At 40.1% G+C, this 16,517-nt stretch overlaps 1 protein-coding gene across 1 annotated transcript in view; it reads left to right on the top strand.

The window, feature by feature from the left end:
* The first annotated feature begins 7,688 nt into the window (after nucleotides 1-7,688).
* TENT4B (terminal nucleotidyltransferase 4B) overlaps nucleotides 7,689-16,517 on the top strand; it is a 31,117-nt gene continuing 22,288 nt past the window's right edge. The window contains exon 1 of the mRNA XM_015640302.1: nucleotides 7,689-7,694. The gene's annotated coding sequence lies outside the window, so the exon portion shown is untranslated. The remainder of the gene's footprint in view (nucleotides 7,695-16,517) is intronic.

Raw genomic sequence — 16,517 nt, 5'->3', positions numbered from 1 at the left:
CCCGCCGGGGCGGCGGCTCCGCGGGGCTGGGGCCACACGCGTGCGGCGGCGGTGCCCGTGTGCATGCTGATGGGGTGGGCACGCCTATCCGCAGGGACCGGAGCCCCGCCGGCCCTCCGCTGTCACCGCCCGTGCTCACCGCTCGTGCACGTGTTACACGCTGCCGGCCGGTGCCGCCGGGCTCCTCGGACACGGCTTTCCGCTGGCAGCGCCGCTTCGCGCTGTGCTCGCTGCTGTCGCTGCTGTAGCGGCGGGTGCTGCCCTCGCTGCTCACGCACGGCAGGGCCGCCGGGGCAGGCAGGCACGGCAGGGCCGGCACGCCCGCCCTCCGCAGCGCTGTCAAGCTCACTTCCAACGCTTTGTGCTGCTTGCGGAACAAATGCATGGTAGGGACTAGAACTTAAAAAAAAACCAATAATCATCTGCTGGTGTAAAAAGAAAGCGCACAGACTGGGTAATTTCCCGGGGAATGTGTTTTCTGAGACCTGACAGAGAAGGTATGTGTGCAGTCCAGGCACCTTCTCTCAGAAATGAACTTCCATGCACTATAGTGTGCAGTGGGTTTTAGTGTGGGATTATTAATGGTTGTCATGGATATTTGACTATGGAGTGCATATGCTGATCTGAATATTTTGTCATTAGTGTTTTTTTGTTAGCTTAGGTCTCATCAGTTGGCATTTCACAAGCCCACGGAGACGGAGGGCAGGCAATCACCTATCTCCTGTTTACCTGAAAACTGGTTTGAGCCCTCCCCTTTTTTTGAACACAGTGATGGCTTTTGATATGGGTGATGCCCTGGATAAAGGCCATTTGGTAACTTCAGTGGATTTTTTTTGTTTTGTAAAGTTCATGCTTTTCAAAACATAACCTTTGCCTTGAACCTGCCAGGGTCTAGATGACGGAGGTGTATGGTAAGAGTTGAAGGCCTGACAGAGCTCATACTAGAAATCAGTAGTGATTTAGGTGCATGAGTTTTTGTGTGCTCAGCTTGTACCTAAGGGCTCTTCAGCCCTCTCACATTGGAAAGCAATGACCTCTTTGCCTTCCTAAATTGCTGTTCTGTAAGTTTTGTTAAAAAGACTATTCAAATTTGCTGGTTGTTTTGGAAGACAAGTTCTTACCACCTCTGACTCCCTGTTTCTTTGCTGGCTCCTATGTTGCCTTTACTGCCAGGGTAATAATAATTCATAAAATGACACAGCAGAAGTATTCTTTTTTAAGTGTTTTAGTCCCTTTACCTTGGAACTTTCTGCAACTTTCTTCACACAACTTAAAAGTAATGTGTGTAGAACATACTAAGTACTGAATTTTTGTAAGTTAGTTTTTGGACCCTGGTTGTATTCTGCCTTGTAACTTATTTACTTAGAGGCTGAGGAACATTTTTAGAGGTGCTTTGCTCTCTCTCTCTGCCTTGTAAATTTATGATTTTTTTCTGTGTTGAAGATAAAGGGTGGAAAAGGGTATGTTTCAACAAGAGAGTAATAGTAATAATAATGGGATGAAAAAAGAGTGAGCTTCAGTGAGAGATTGATAACAATAATGACAGCAACTTTGCCGAAGTATTTAAAGTGTTGCTGTAGTTAAATTTTGGTGGAATTAGTTTCAAACTCCAAGTGGTAGGCCCTTGAGGAGTTTTTTTAACAGTGTCAAGGAATACTCAGATATCTTAGTTTGCATGTGTATTGACTGTCTAGTTTATGGCATATATTTACATGATGCTGAGCTTCTCTTTTAGCTATTTCCTTCATTCAAAGTAGAGCAAGGTAGAGTGTCTCTCAAATATACCCCTACATGCTTTTCCTAAATTACGGAAGTTTCCTTTTGAAAAAGCTATAAAATGTTTTAGAGGCTGTTGGCTAACGATCTTGAAGGAGTAACTGTGGAAATAATTTCTAGAAGGAGCTGAAGCTCCCTAGGAAGGGAATGTCTAGGTTCTGTGAAGGTTGCAGTGTGACCAGCTGGCTGCTGGCGAGGCTGGGTGAAGCCTCCTGTGCCTGTGGTGTGACCTGAGGTGCTGCCTTCTCTCCTGACTGCAAGCTTCTCTTTAACAGCTGTCTGTTCTAAAGCATCTGTCTGCACCTTGAGGCACTGGGCAGTAAGGATGGATAGAGAGGTTTGTAACCTAGCAGAGGAGGTTGTTGCTAAAGTAAATATTTGAAATTCATTGATTCCCATGTAAATTTCCAAAATAGTGTTCAGTAGTTCTAGCAGTTACTGCGAAAAAAAAAAAAGATACCAGCATTGCTATTATATCATTACTTGTGTGCTAACAGGTATCTTTTTCTTCCCCTGATTGTTACTATGCAAATTGTGAAAAAGTAAAAAACAGCTCTCAGTGCTTTTCCCTATATACCATCCTGTAATTTTGTTAAATTGATCACTTTGACTCTTTGGAATACAGTAGAATTGCGGAACAGTCTCACTTGCAGAAAGATAAGACCAGATTTGCTAGGAAACACATTTGAAAGCTGACATGTAGCATTCATATTTCCAGTGCAAGGATGTCACTTGTGTGGATGGCTGTGCAAAACCCCTCTGAATATGCAATTCTATTGATCAGCTGTCTGGAAAACCAGTCCAGTAATTTTTAGCAAGTTGAACAGATTATGTAAACACATAACAGTGTGTAACTAGCTGTCTAAAGATTTAGGTAAGGTAAACATGTTGAAATAGAGATTTTGGTTAAAAGCTAAATAGCTGTTCAGTCAAAGCTTGATTTGTTTTCTGCTAAGTTGTTTTTTTTTAAGTATTATTGGGAAATATATTCTCTTAGTTAATGCTATGTGCACATATAGAGAGATAACTAAATAATTAAAAAATAACCCACAACAGTATTGGGTTTGATTTCAAGATAGATTTTTTTATATAGTATGCACAATATTTCCTAACATTTACCTGTGCTGAAATACATTCAACAAAACGGAGTTTTTGCTCCCTTTGAGTTAAGGCTGCTGTTGTGTGCATTGTATTTTGGCCTATCTTTAATATTTTTTCTTAGTCTAAGTTCTCAGACTTGCAGTTCTATTAATAATGCAGGTGTTTGCATGACAGGTACTCTACTTTGTTGTGGCACTCTAAATGAGGTGGCTTGTGAAATATCACTGTGAGTGCTGCCTGCCCGTTGCTTTGCACCAGTCAGAGTCAGCTTCCAGGTCTTCTTCCATCCTCTGATGATTGTCATTAGACAGCAGTTCTGAAAAGAATAGATAATGCACAATATGAATGAAAAGTTTCACAGCATGAGAATGATGTTACTGTTGACTTAAACTTCTAGAGTTAAATTTGGTTTGCCTTAGCAGGGTAGTTAGTAGCAAAACTCAGGGATGTAGGAGCATGTGTGGGTCGGGGGTTTTAGACAGGATTCTGTGTGTGTGTGTCCCAAGGGCAGCAATAAATAATGTTAGTAGTGTCACAATTAGAAAGCAAGGAAAAGTATTTGGGATATTGAAATTGCTATTTTACAGCTTTCACCATGAGCCTGGCTAAAATGTGACAAAAGAACTGCTGAAACAAGAAGCCTTAAGTGCAACAAAACTCAAAAATAAAGACTTGGACTTAAGTTTGGCCTATTTATTGTAGATTTCTGTGATTCTTGTGCCAAAGGGAAGAGCCCAGTGCTACACAGTTCCGAGGAAGGAGATGTGGATTTGGGACTCTGTATGAGCTGTTTTCACAGCAATCTGCAGCTGAAGGCAAGAACCCAGTTAATGTGTGAGCTTAAGGAGGTAATTTTGTGGTGTGTACTGCTGAGAAGAAACGTGGATTAGATAGAAGACTGCATTTTGAAATACTGAATGCACATTTTGAAGTACTCATGGAAACTTCGTCATGGAAGGGAGAGAATCCTGTGACCCCCACAGGAGGGGGTTTCACACAGATATGCATACACTCTCATGCTGCTGAACTGGTTGGCACAGACTTGAGCAGACTTCTGCTTATTTAATGTAAGGGTTCCCAGCATGTTGCCCAGGATTACACAGGGTACCATGAAATAAAACCATAACTGCTTTAGGGAAGAAAATAGCTTAAAGCCATAAATCTTTGCTACAGAAATTGCATTATTAGTTTTTCATGTGAAGTTTGTCAGCTTCTCAGGTCTTTTAGTCTCATTTTTGAAAGAAGCAAAGTGCATTAAGGCAGACACAAACCCATTGTCCCAGGTGTGGGCTGGCCAGAGGACATGCAGCCATGTTAAGGTGGCTGTCTGCCTCTGATATCTTAACTCTGCTTGTCCCTAGCTCTGTTAGCTCAGGCCCTTGCATGGTATCAGCCATGATTTCTATGTGGGCTGGAGCACAGACAAAAAGAGCTGAGTGTTGTGTGAGCAGAGCAAGTCTGTGAACCTCCAGCAAAATGTAAAACCAGCTGGAATGTCTGACTTAGGGAAATCTGATAAAATCCTAATCATTTGTGTTGGTTTTCATCATATACTCTTAAGTGCTTAAATCAAATGCAGGGTTGTTGCCTGATTTACTGTTATGTTACTTGACACAAAGTCTTAATTAGGTGAAACAAACACCTTTGTGCAGACTTCTGGTGAAACAACAAGATGTGTGCATGACTTCTTCATGCATCCTCTGTTAGAATAGTCACATGTGTTTTGGATTTGATGAACTCACATACATTAAAGCATAGGCTGCAGGTGAATTCACTGTGTACATCACATGTAATAAGGAGTTATTTGGAAAAATCCATAGAAGCAAATCTGCTTGCTTCCTGATAAAGCCTCCTAGAGCAGTTCTCTGTGCTGTCTCTGTAGCTGCGTGTGCTGGCTGTGAGGTAGAAGTGCATGGATGTGACTGGAGTGCAGATCCTTTTCTTGTAGCCGTCTGATGAGATCCACTGTCACTCTCTGTCTTGTCCTGAGTCATGCCACAGCACCGTCCTGGCAGTACCCTTGTGACAGCTTGTGCAGCTCTTGGAGGCAGTCAGCTGGGTTTTATGGAAGTGAAACCAGTATTTCCCCACAGCCTCCTGTAGTAAGAAATTACTTCTTTTGGAAGGGCTGGCAGAGAGAAAAGGTTTACTAGGGATGAAGATGCAGACTAAAGGCAGTTTGATGAAACCTTCTGAGAAATATATGGTGAATATTATATAACAGTATTATCTGAGGTTGAAGGATTTTGGAATAGGGCCGACATTTCTGCATGATTTGTTTAAACAGTTCAAGGAGGACTTCAGAGGCTGCTGATTTCTGCATGTGCAAGGGAAAAGTGTGTGGATGCATTCTTGTGAACTGTTCTGTTTTCTCTGATTCATTCTTCGTTTGGGACTTGGATACCTATATACCTTGGAGTGGCTATATAAGGAACAGAAGTTTGGCAGACTTTTTTTGGTAGATGGAGATGTCTATATTAAGTAATAGGAAGAGTTTGTCATTCCCTCTTGTGTGCTTGCTGATTCCCAAGAGCTGCTGTGTGTTTTATGCAGCAGTATGCATTGAAGAAGGAGGATATGTTCACCCTGAATCTTATTAGTATTATCTTAAACCATGTTGGGGTTATAGCTATTATTTTTTAATTGTCAAACTGGTAGCATATGGTCAATTTTAGGAAGCCTGGTATCATATTGTCACTTCTAGGAACCAGATAGATGGAGACCTGTGTCATGAAAGTACATTATTGCTGTTTTCTCCCCTTTATTTTTTTTTCTGCTATCTCCATATTGTACTTTGCTACTGGGTCATTTCTAATAATTTATTTAAATTAGCATGTAAGGTATGTTTTTCACTTTGGGAATTCACTTTGGAATGGAACTTTCAGAAGTTGTCTGCTTAACTTTAATATTAAAATGATAGAATGGGCAATAAGAGGAATAAATATTTCTTTTTTATTGATCTCATCACGTGGGGGTTCTGAACTCATCTTTCAATATAGAATATGTGCTCATGCATATGCCAAAATTTTAGAGATGACTGTTGCTTCAAAGCTTTCTGTTTATGTTGTGTGTGATGTAAAATAGTGGTTCCTGTGCTGTCCCTGCTGGATGTTGGAACTGGCAGCAGGAGCAGAATGCGGCCTGGAGCCAGCTTAGGTGTTGTGTTGAGGGAGGGAATTGTGCTGGTAGTGATAGAGCAGCACAACTAGTGATAATCTTGCATAACACATATTATAAGCAAGTAAATGCTATTGCCGTTCTTAGTTGGAATGTTAATTTATTATTTGAACATGCTGGGAATTCTTAAATTATGAGTGTTTGTCTTTTTTAATTATCTTTTTGGATGAACTGCGAAAGAGTGCTCAAAATGTCATGAGTATTTGCTTATTACTTTCTGTGCCTTTGCCTAGAAATAGTGGCTAAGGAAATATTTCTGTAAACAAGAAAAAGAGGAAAACTGATGAACGCAATACGAGCTTCAGATGTTTTTCCTAGGCTGCAAATAGCTATAGCAGGAACAATTTGAACTTTAATCATTTTGTAACTTCAGGCAGTAGATAACACAGCAGGAATTTTTTCTGGCAACACTACGAACTTAGGGTATCAAAACAAGAGACCGACATGAATCAAGGGAGCAGAACTCTTGTTTATAGGTTTGTACAGAACTCTCCTACAGATCACCAGAGCCGGTATAAATCTTCCCAGTAACTTTGTATTGGTGATACTGATGTGTTGTGTCTTAGTTGTGCAGTCAAGGTATCAGTATTGCTGCATTCAGCACAGCTCTTCTGATACTGCCTGTCCCTGAAGGTTGTCTTCCTGACCCTTAAAGCTGTGTCACAAAGTCTGTGTGAGACTGAGCCGCACTGATTGTGTCCCTTGGGGCTGCTAAGCTCTCAAGGTGGGTCACAGGTGGGAGGGCAGCTCTAGAACAGCAGCTCAGAACGAGGATGGACTGGCTGCCTGACTGAGGCTGGGGTTGTCTTATGCTGGGATGCAACATCTGTTAATTTTCTTCCTTCCATAATGACAATTAAGATTATTTGGCAGCCCTCATTTCCAGATCAGCTTCTCTGACAGTCTTATAACATTCTTCATGATATGACATCTACATCTGAATTATTCCAAAATGATGTTCAGTGAAAGAGGCACAGTCTTGCTACAATTTCTTGAGAAGGCTATATGGTATGGTATTCTGCATTACAGTACTGCATTGCGTGCATTGTGCAATTTTTTTGTTTTGCATTGCATTTTTAGGATTTTTACTGGACAGCAATGGTAGCAGAGGCATAAAATCAAAGTCAGTGTTTGTGCACCTCATTCTTCTGTCTTGTCAGTGTGATCTCTTAGGGGAGAAGTAGCCAATACTATATTGAAGATGTTAAGACAGTGTGGAGGAAATAGTATTGTGATTCTACAAGTAATAGACTATAACAAGGGACAAGTTAAAACATTAAAGTCCTCTAGAAACTTCCAAATCAGGGAAATGAGGGTAGTATTCTATGGTAAGTGAGAGGGGTATGGATGAGTAGCAACATGGGTTCATTACCTTCACTCAGTTTAGACTGACTTTCTGTTACATTTAAGCACACCCATTGAAAGTATCATGCGATTTCTTACAATTACTTTGTTTATGGATGCAGTAACACCTGAAAGAACTTGCATTAACCTATCACAAATATTAAGTATAGATAAGCCCTTCTTGAAATGTCCTTTAAAATACAGCATGCAGGAATATTGTGCTGTGGTTTGAGTGATGACTAAGGTGTTGATCTTTCTGTTAGGAGTCAGTGTGTATAGTCTGAAGACAGGGAGTCCTTAATCAGAGCTTGTTGACCCTGCCTGACCCCTTGATGCTGTGTTTAAGCTAGACTGAGGAAGTGTGATAACTTACTTTCTTAAGCTTTCTTAATTCTCACTGTTAATTTTAGAGCTGTTCACTTCCTATGTTACTTCAGGAACAGCTATATTTTCCTATGTGCTACAGAAAGCAAGTGGTTTTTGTTCTGGTTTTGAGGGCTTTTTTTTGTTTGTTTTGTTTCAACAGGGTTGTTATAAAAAGTACTCCTTTCTATGCATTTGCATTCCTCCCCCTTATCCCTCAGTAAGATTTTGGCTTTAATCTAGAGTATGCATATCATTTCTGAAAGTGGTGTGAAGGACTTGTGCCTTGCATCTGGCTTTATCTCTTACATATTCAGAGGCACTCCTGGTTAGGAAGCTTTCCGCTTTTGCCAGTTAAAGTATTGAGTTAAACAAAGTGTGGTGAAGGAGCTGTCTTGATCTGAGTAATGGTCATGATTGCAGATCAAAGTCTTAGGTCACAGTACCGAGTCAGGCTGAAAAAATTAGGTCCTAAGGTTAATTTTATTTAATTTTTGCTTTGTTCTGTCACATTCTTCAGTTGGGTGATTCAACTCATATGTTTGAAGATCTATATACTCAGCCTTCTGGTTGTGCTTCAGACTCAGTATCTTATGCTCATTCATCCATGAGGCATGACTACCACAGTAGTCATACTTGGCAGGTGCTCACATGAGAAAATTTTCATGTTGATTTTTGCCTTGAAGAACTAATTTGTTATTGAGGTAAGCAGCTTCTTTACATGCACCTCTGCTTCCAGCATCAGATGGAAGAGAAGTTTGCCTCATCAAGCTGTTAGATTGCCTCTTATAAGGGGATAGTTTTTGAGATGAGGCAGAATCTCAAATATCCTGCTTCTTTTGCTCTCTTGTAATTACATTAGATAATTTGCATTGTTTTTCTATCTAAATTTGAACTGACCAATGATCTTCCAAGACTGCTGTTGTTACAATCTGGACAAATGTGACAGGGCACATACAGTTGGTAAAAGATAAAGTTTCAATGGTAGTAAGTAACAGTGTCAGCTCCTGGCATAGAAGTACCTAGGAGTAAAAAAGAATACTAACAAACTTCCTCCCTTGTTTTTTGCACAGTGTGGTATTTGCCTGTAGGCAGCAAGTCAATGAACATTATATGCTGAAATAGTTCACTTCAGCCTTTGCTCCTCTGAAGCAAACCTGCTTCAGGCATGCTGAAACGTGCTCTTTCAGTTTCTGTTGATTCTGCAGTTTGTGGAGCTCACAGCGACCCTCTTATACCTCTCTTACAACTGGTCTCTGTTGCATCTTCTACTCATTTTTTGGGTACACAGGACACTTTTACATAATCTTCAGATTATTTTTAGAGACTGGTTCCAGCAAGTAGTTGGATGAATCTTGAGGGTGTTTCTGAGAGCTCCGCAGAGCCTCTTACTCTACATTTGCTACTTCTTTTGAAAGACTGTACACAAATGTGTCAATGCACATGTGGATGGTGTGAGCAGGTGTGCCATGCCAGGGATTCCCCATCCTGGAGTGAGTTCCTGTAGTCACCTTGGTGATACTTGGTCTGAGTGAGACCGTTAAAACTCCCCCATTTCCCATCATGGACTGATTCTTCTGTCTTTATGTCCCAGCAATTGAGGTAGCTGTGCAAAATCTTTACTAAGTTGTCTTTCCATATGGATTGGTCTTTTAACAATTTGGATTCATGGGATGTATTTCAGTGCAGTATTGTCTAGTATTTTCTTCTCATTTTTTTATCAGTAGTTTTCTGACAGATCTACTAGCTGAAGCTTCAGGGGAAATAAAGAAAATAAAACCCATGGTTTGACCCACAGGGTTAGTCAGAGACCAACTTCTCTGGGTACTTGGAAGGATGAGATCTGTCACCTACAATAGAAGAAGCAGCAGCATTTTTTGCAGTTCATGATGTAGAAGCTCTTAAGTTTACATCTATCACTGGGTTGATTGAGGTAACCACAGGAAATATTTTTCTGTGATCTGCTTAGGCAGTGTCCTTCTTTGTTTTTGTTTGTAGCTTTCTATCCTGGGATGGTAAATAGAGCAAATGGAGGCTGTTGACTCCCAAAATACTTTGCAGTGTTACTGCTCCCAGCCCATAGTATTTCTGGTACCTGTGCATCCTGCCTTGCAAGTAAGAGTATCTGAGGAGAAGAGAACAAATCAGAGTATAAACAGTTTCTACTATGTACCTTTAAGGGAGCATAATACTACATCATGAGTCCCAAAACTGCCTTGTGTAATCTGAATATAGTTCACTGTACACACCTATACTGTAAAGATAACAAATCATCAAAGTAAAGTTACCTGAAATGTTCCTTATACTTTAGCCATAGTAGGTGTGATTATTCCTCCTCTTTCAAAGTATACCCACTGCAGTTGCTTTTAAGAATTTGATTGTGAGAGGGGGAACTACAGTTGTGATTCTAATTTTGCCTAGGTATGACAACAGTGCATTTAAACTTGTATTAGTACTATATCAGAGTATCACCAAAGTAACAAGTAATAAACAGGTGATAAACTTGTTTCGAAACAGGTAACTTGGAGTCACTCTCCGTTTTGCTCAGGGAATAGAAATTTAACCTTGTCTTTGTTTGAAAAGACAGGTGTCTTCTAGGGAAGGCAGAAACCTCCTTTGAAATGGAAAAATGTAATCCCCCCCCCAAATTATTATAATCTTGAAATCAAGGGGCTCTCAGGCAAAGATATGGGAATAGGAATAACAGTTCTTTACTAGGAAAATCAAAATAAAAATGCAGTGGTACAAAAACCCACACTGACAGAGCCAGAGTACAGCCTGACACTGTTGGTCAGGGTGTTGGTAGCAGTCCCATTAAGTGGTGGCTGCAGTTCTCCTGGAGTGACAGACATGGTTCTGTTGAGGCAGTGATCCTGTAGAAGGGTGTAGTTTTCCTCTGAAGGTCCAGTGGTGGTGTAGAACAGTCTGGTCCTCCTGTGGGAATGCAGAGGACAAAGGCTGCCTGTGGTGTTCCAAGTTTCAGATTATATCCAGGTAGGAATGCTTGGCTCCTCCCCATGGATGGAGCATCTCCCAATGGGATGATGTAATTTTATCAGTCCTGCAGTGAGACCAATGGCCCATGAACAGAAGATTTCCCTCTGGTGGGAGGATGGGTGGTGGTAGAGGTAAAGAACACTGCCCCAGCTGGTTTTAACAGCTGGTAATAGAATACTTACTTTTGGTTACATCTTGCATTTGCCACCAAAGACAAACCTACTAACTCAGCCTTGTGCTTTTAATTGTAACTGCTAGCTTCAGATATTTTCATAAGAAGTTTTGAATACTTCTGATATAGGAAATGTAGCAAAGTAACTTGGGGCTCAGTTTCTTATTTCTTGAATGTTCCAAATTGCTGTGCAAAAATCCCTCCTCTAAAAAACAAAACAAAAAAACCCCAAAAACCCACCATCCAAAAGGCTGTGAATACAAGAAGATGCTGGAAAGACTTGGAAATCTGTATTGACTTTCCAGATGGCACAGTGGCACTTCAGATTTAATTTGAAAATGTTTCTATTTTGGAGCTGAAAAGTTATTAATGAACTGCAACTGTGGCTAGTTATTTGAGTTAATAATTTTATATTAAATGATTTTTAGTCTGATCCCATGTTCCTGAAGGAGAGGTGTTCATAGTTTTATTGTGTTCTTGGTTCCCCTGCCTACTGAGCAGTTACAAAGCAGGTTTGCTGCACAGATGGACATGCAGAGGGTTTCTGGAGCGAGCACAGCACGCTCAGGGTGCGTAACTGATCTGCAGCAGCACCAGCCACCCGTGGGAACCCGCACCTCAAACTGCCTTTTGTCCTGGCCAGGGTAAGCCTGGCATCGTGGTGATGTCCCTTCCTGGGGAAGGGACTGGTGTGGGCTTGTTTGGAGTGCACATTTGAAAATGTAAACCTACTCTGATGGAGGGAGACAGGAGCTAATAATTACATTGCTCTCCATTCTTTCATTTAACTAATCTTTCAAGTTGAATAAAGTCATGAACAAGAGTATTTGTCCGGCAGAACCCACTGTGTATGTGGAAGTAGAGTTTTCTCCACTTGGTTCTGTGTGAGAAAACCCTGTGCAAGGCTTGCCAGGCTTCCTGTTGGGTGACCTGCTGCTGTGCATGTGGTGGCAAAGGTCTGTGCTGCAGGTTCTTTTCTTGCTCCCATCAGAGTTTTCAGGGGGAGGTTTTTCCCAAGCCTGTTATCCACCAGCAGTGCTCATCAGTCTGCTGGGAGTGTACTAGTCTCACCTCTGCCCAGATAGCATGTTGTTACCAGTTATCAGAAGGTCACAGATTATTTGTTTTTATGTGATAATATTTACTACACTAACAAAACAGGAGCAATATACTCGAGCTGTATAAAGATCTGTGCTGCCTGGCTTTATGGAGACAGACGGAAAGGCAGATTACCTGAGCTGCTGTTTCCTTCTGGTTTGGTTTAATAGTAACACCATTGGTGTGATTTGCTGAACTGATGTCATAGACCTTTATTTGTTTTAAAACTCCCTGCTTGTACCTGTTGTGCTGGTTCAGAGGGGTTCAGGGCTATTCCTGTGTTACAGCAATTTAGTAGTGGTAGCTTTTGTTACAGCTTTAACACAAACCCAAATGTTCCCATTTTACTGGGAAAGTTTAGCTAATATTAATTGAAGTACTGATGAAGTACAGTTGATGTTGATAGTTACTTTAACTTACTAAGCTCTTATTTTAAAACAAGCTTACAAACTGTTGTTTGGTCTTTTTACTTGTTTAAGTAAAGGCAATTGGCAGGCTGAGGAGTTACTAATTCCCCACTGTAGGAAAAAGATACCTTCAACTTCTCTGTGGTTTTAAATGTTTGGAAATTTACCTGAAGCTGTAATTCCAGAATAGACAAAGTGCATGCTAATAGTTGAACTTTACAGCTTTGAAAATAAATATATATGTGTTTTAAATGATGATGTTGCAAACTGCATAGTCTGCCACTGTTCCAGCAGACTAACACTTGTTTTGTAAGTGAGCTAAAGAAAAACCGTGTGGCTGTCTTCTATAGGAGATGTTAGAATTAATGGGGTGTTTCAAGATAATTAGATATTACTAGAGTTGAACTCTTTGTCATTATGAAATATATCAACTTCTTCCCATTGCTGCTCTTCCCACTTTGTTTTTCCTGCACAAAACCTTTTTCTCCTGTTTCATCCTTTTGTTTTTTAGGTACATTTCCTTTCAGATCAGTTGAGGTAGCAGTTCCTCTCTCTTTTTTCCACTCCTCTGTTAGAAAAATGCATCTTCCATCACCTGAGGGAAGAGAAGAGAAGCAGCAGACTCTCACAGCACTTGCTTACAGAGATGGAAAGGAGGGATGATACATAGATACTTTCCAGGGAAGAAATAGAAGATTATTCCCACACATGCAGTGATTCAGCTAGATTGTTTTTATGTACAATGTGATTTAAAAAAAAAAGCAAAAAAAAAAAAGCAGTGGGAAGTAAGGGTATTTCTCAAAACAGTCTTTCCAGTTGGCATTTGATGTTTTTGCAGGAAATGCTGCAAAAATAAAGAGCAAGGCTGAGCATGCATATGGCATGGATTTAAAAGCCAGTGGATTAGTTGCCGAGTTACACTTCAAATCACTTACTGGTAGGACTAATTCAAATATCTGATTTATAATTAAAGTTCAGTAGGATTTTCCCCCTCTTGAAAGACAAGTTTCTGTAGGAAAAAGTGTGTTTTAGGAAGGCAAAGCACACAATGAAATTTATAAACAGGCAAAAAATACTCACTTTTACCTTAAGGAAGGTAGGAAAAGAGTCTGTTACGTTACTTCTTGACTAAAGAATATACTTGGAAATTTTTGTTAGAAATAGCTTAAATCAGTTTAAAGAAGAGAGCACTCATGCTGATTAAAACAAAGGGTCTATAAAATAAAAAACTGGAAAGATAGAGATACCAGTTTAAATAATTAAAAGGAACTGTCCATATTTCTTCTTTGTCTAGTGTTTTAATGTCTCTATTACACTGTGCTGTTTCCACAATGCAGTGCTATTTTAGTGCCTTTTTTGATGCAGTTAAACACATAAGTTAATGTAAAATACAGAACATAAGTGGAAAAAGCAGCATTAATTTGAGGGATTTGGGGGCAGTGGGTGTTGATTGGGAGGAAGAAATAGGCTTCCAAGTATTTGCACAGGACAGAAAGTATAGGTCTTGTAGTGTAAATTTAGTGACTTTTTTTTTTCTCTCCACAGTTTTTGAAGAAATGTGCATAATCAGTCCATCATAATTGGTGGAAGTGAACAAATTATCTCAGTGTTTTCAAAACTCAGTATCAGCATGGTTACATTAATCCCAAACAACTTTAGTCCTGAAAACAAGATCAGGTTCCTAAATCATTTACATATTTGTGGAAATTTTGCTCTCCTTTGGTCCTAAAAGGCAATTCTGCAAATTACTCTGCAATTACAGACAACAAATATGAGAGAGAAGGGGCAAGCTGTTCTTGGGTAAACACTTAAAGCTACCAGAGGTGGTTGCCAGAGGTGGTTTTTTTGGGTGTAGCTATGGCCTTTGAAGGAGTTCTGCTTGCATCTTTTCACCTTCTGCCATCTGAGGGGGCTTAGGGCTCCTCCAGGGACTCCCCACAGCTCTAAGAAGTGGCTGCTTTACCTGAACTGATAAAGGTGGGGGATTTAGCTTGGCTAACTTTGCCCTGGATGGATTAGGTTGGTTTGTGTAATCCTGTTATAACAGACCCTGTGTCTGGGAAGCCAGGCAGTGGTAACTTACACACAGCTGCCCTATAATGGATGGGAACAGATTGAAATCTCATTTGCCTATCTGTCTGCAAAGGGAAATTCTGGAGAATTTGCACCTTAAGAAACTGTTTATACAGTGGATATCCTGATTTTTGGTGATGTTTAGCAGTCATATGGCAGTGAAATACCTGTTTTTTTCTGTATGTCTGTTTTTAGGTAAACTGTGAAAAGATGGTCTGTGAAGCTGTAATTCAAATAGGTGAACTGAAGAAAAAACCTGTGATATCAAAAACCCAGCTCCTTAAGCTTTCCTGGTTTTGTCAGGTTGCTATTATGGATATGTTTTGGGATGTTGGATTTTAAAGCTCCCATAGGGCATATGTGTCTCAAAATATGAATACTATGTGACCTAAAATATATTGATATGGTTCAGTAACTAAGGATATAAAAATTGATGGTCAAAGTCTCTGAGGCTTTTGAAAATCGTTTCCTTTATTATGCATAATTTTATTTTCTTATGAGGACTGATGTGTCAGTCACCATGAAACCTAAGTGCATATTAAATCACCTGCAAATGCAGTTAAGTGGTTTTATTCAGTAGCTTAAGCCAGCAAATATTAAAAGGATTTGTCTGCTATGGAGGCCCAGGTGGTAGGGAAAGGACCTCAGCAGATGCTTCATATTTACAGTTCCCTTCAGGACTGTTTGGTTTTGCCTGAGTTTGTAGGTGGGAAAATAATTTGTGATCTTTACAGTGTCTGCTGTTGTTCATACTTCATTATTCAACACATGTTGATGGCAGTAGTAATCTAGAGGATATTGTATTAAGCTTGTGGAAGATCAGTGTTAAAATTGAAGGTTAATTTAGGAAAGTGTTGAGTTCCCCAATACAATTGTTAGGGGCAGAGTGAGGATTGGGCTCTCTTTGTCTTTACCTTAGTACAACTGTTGTTCAAAACTATTTCAGAACCAAGTAGGTGATGAATGGTAGGGGTAAAAGCTTTATTTAGTTCAAGAAATTTATGAAGTTTGGCAGAATTTACCAGTACCATCTTTTTCTTAGTAAAATACCTTTGGAGGCTTCAAACTGAAGTTATTCTCTCTCCTGTGCAATGCTGGCTTTCTTTTTGGGAGTGAAGGGATGGATGCAGTTTGGATTCTTAAGTGTTGGTACTTTCAGTGGCTGAAATACCTCAGGTTCCTCCTTCACATTCTTCTCCTAAGACAATTATAATATTGAAATTCTACAGTATTTATCCTTGTTTCCTTTCTTTTTTGGTTGTTTTTTTTTTAGTCCAGAGAAGACTTCAAATGATAGGGGCAATTAAACACTGTCCTTTAGGAATTATTTATCCAAAGAAAACTCAAATACAAAAGGCTTATTTAGTGCTGCAGGATGATATTGGAAATACCCCTAAAATTCATAAAGTATAGAGTTTTGGAGGATGAAAGTCACCTGTGTGTTCACTGCTTGCTTCAGCCCACCATCCACAGAGTTTCTAAATAATTTAGACTTTCATCATTCTGCAAATGAAACTTCCTTCAGTAATCCTGCCAAAACCAATCTGTAGTGCACAAGCACTAGATGACTTTTTGGGTATAGTGTAGATATCCACTGTTTTAAATCATCTTCAGTGATGTTGCAAATAGCCTGTTATGTGCAAAGGAATATATAAGCCCAAGGCAGAGAAGCTCTTTGGGATGGATGAGCAGAATTTTGAACAGTTGGAGCAGAAGCCATGGGTAACGCCCTGATGAGAGAAATTAGAACATGCATGCCTGCATAATTTCTCCTGTGAAATGAAGAATAAAGAGGAGCCAGAGGAGAGTGGAAGTATAGCAAAATTCCTGAATGACCAAAGCAGGAATTTTTTCAATTAAAACCAATTATTCTGGTTAGTATAATAGGGCGTGTTGACACACAAAGGAACACTTAACTGCTATCCTGTGATTAAACAAAATGGATCAGAATGATCTTGACCTTGCTGGCTGCTCTGCTTTAGCCAGGACTGGGCTCTGCTTTAGCCAGG

This window comes from Parus major, chromosome 11 (assembly GCF_001522545.3).
Source record: "Parus major isolate Abel chromosome 11, Parus_major1.1, whole genome shotgun sequence".
Classification (NCBI taxonomy): domain Eukaryota; kingdom Metazoa; phylum Chordata; class Aves; order Passeriformes; family Paridae; genus Parus; species Parus major.
This window is presented reverse-complemented; position numbering and strand designations above follow the sequence as displayed.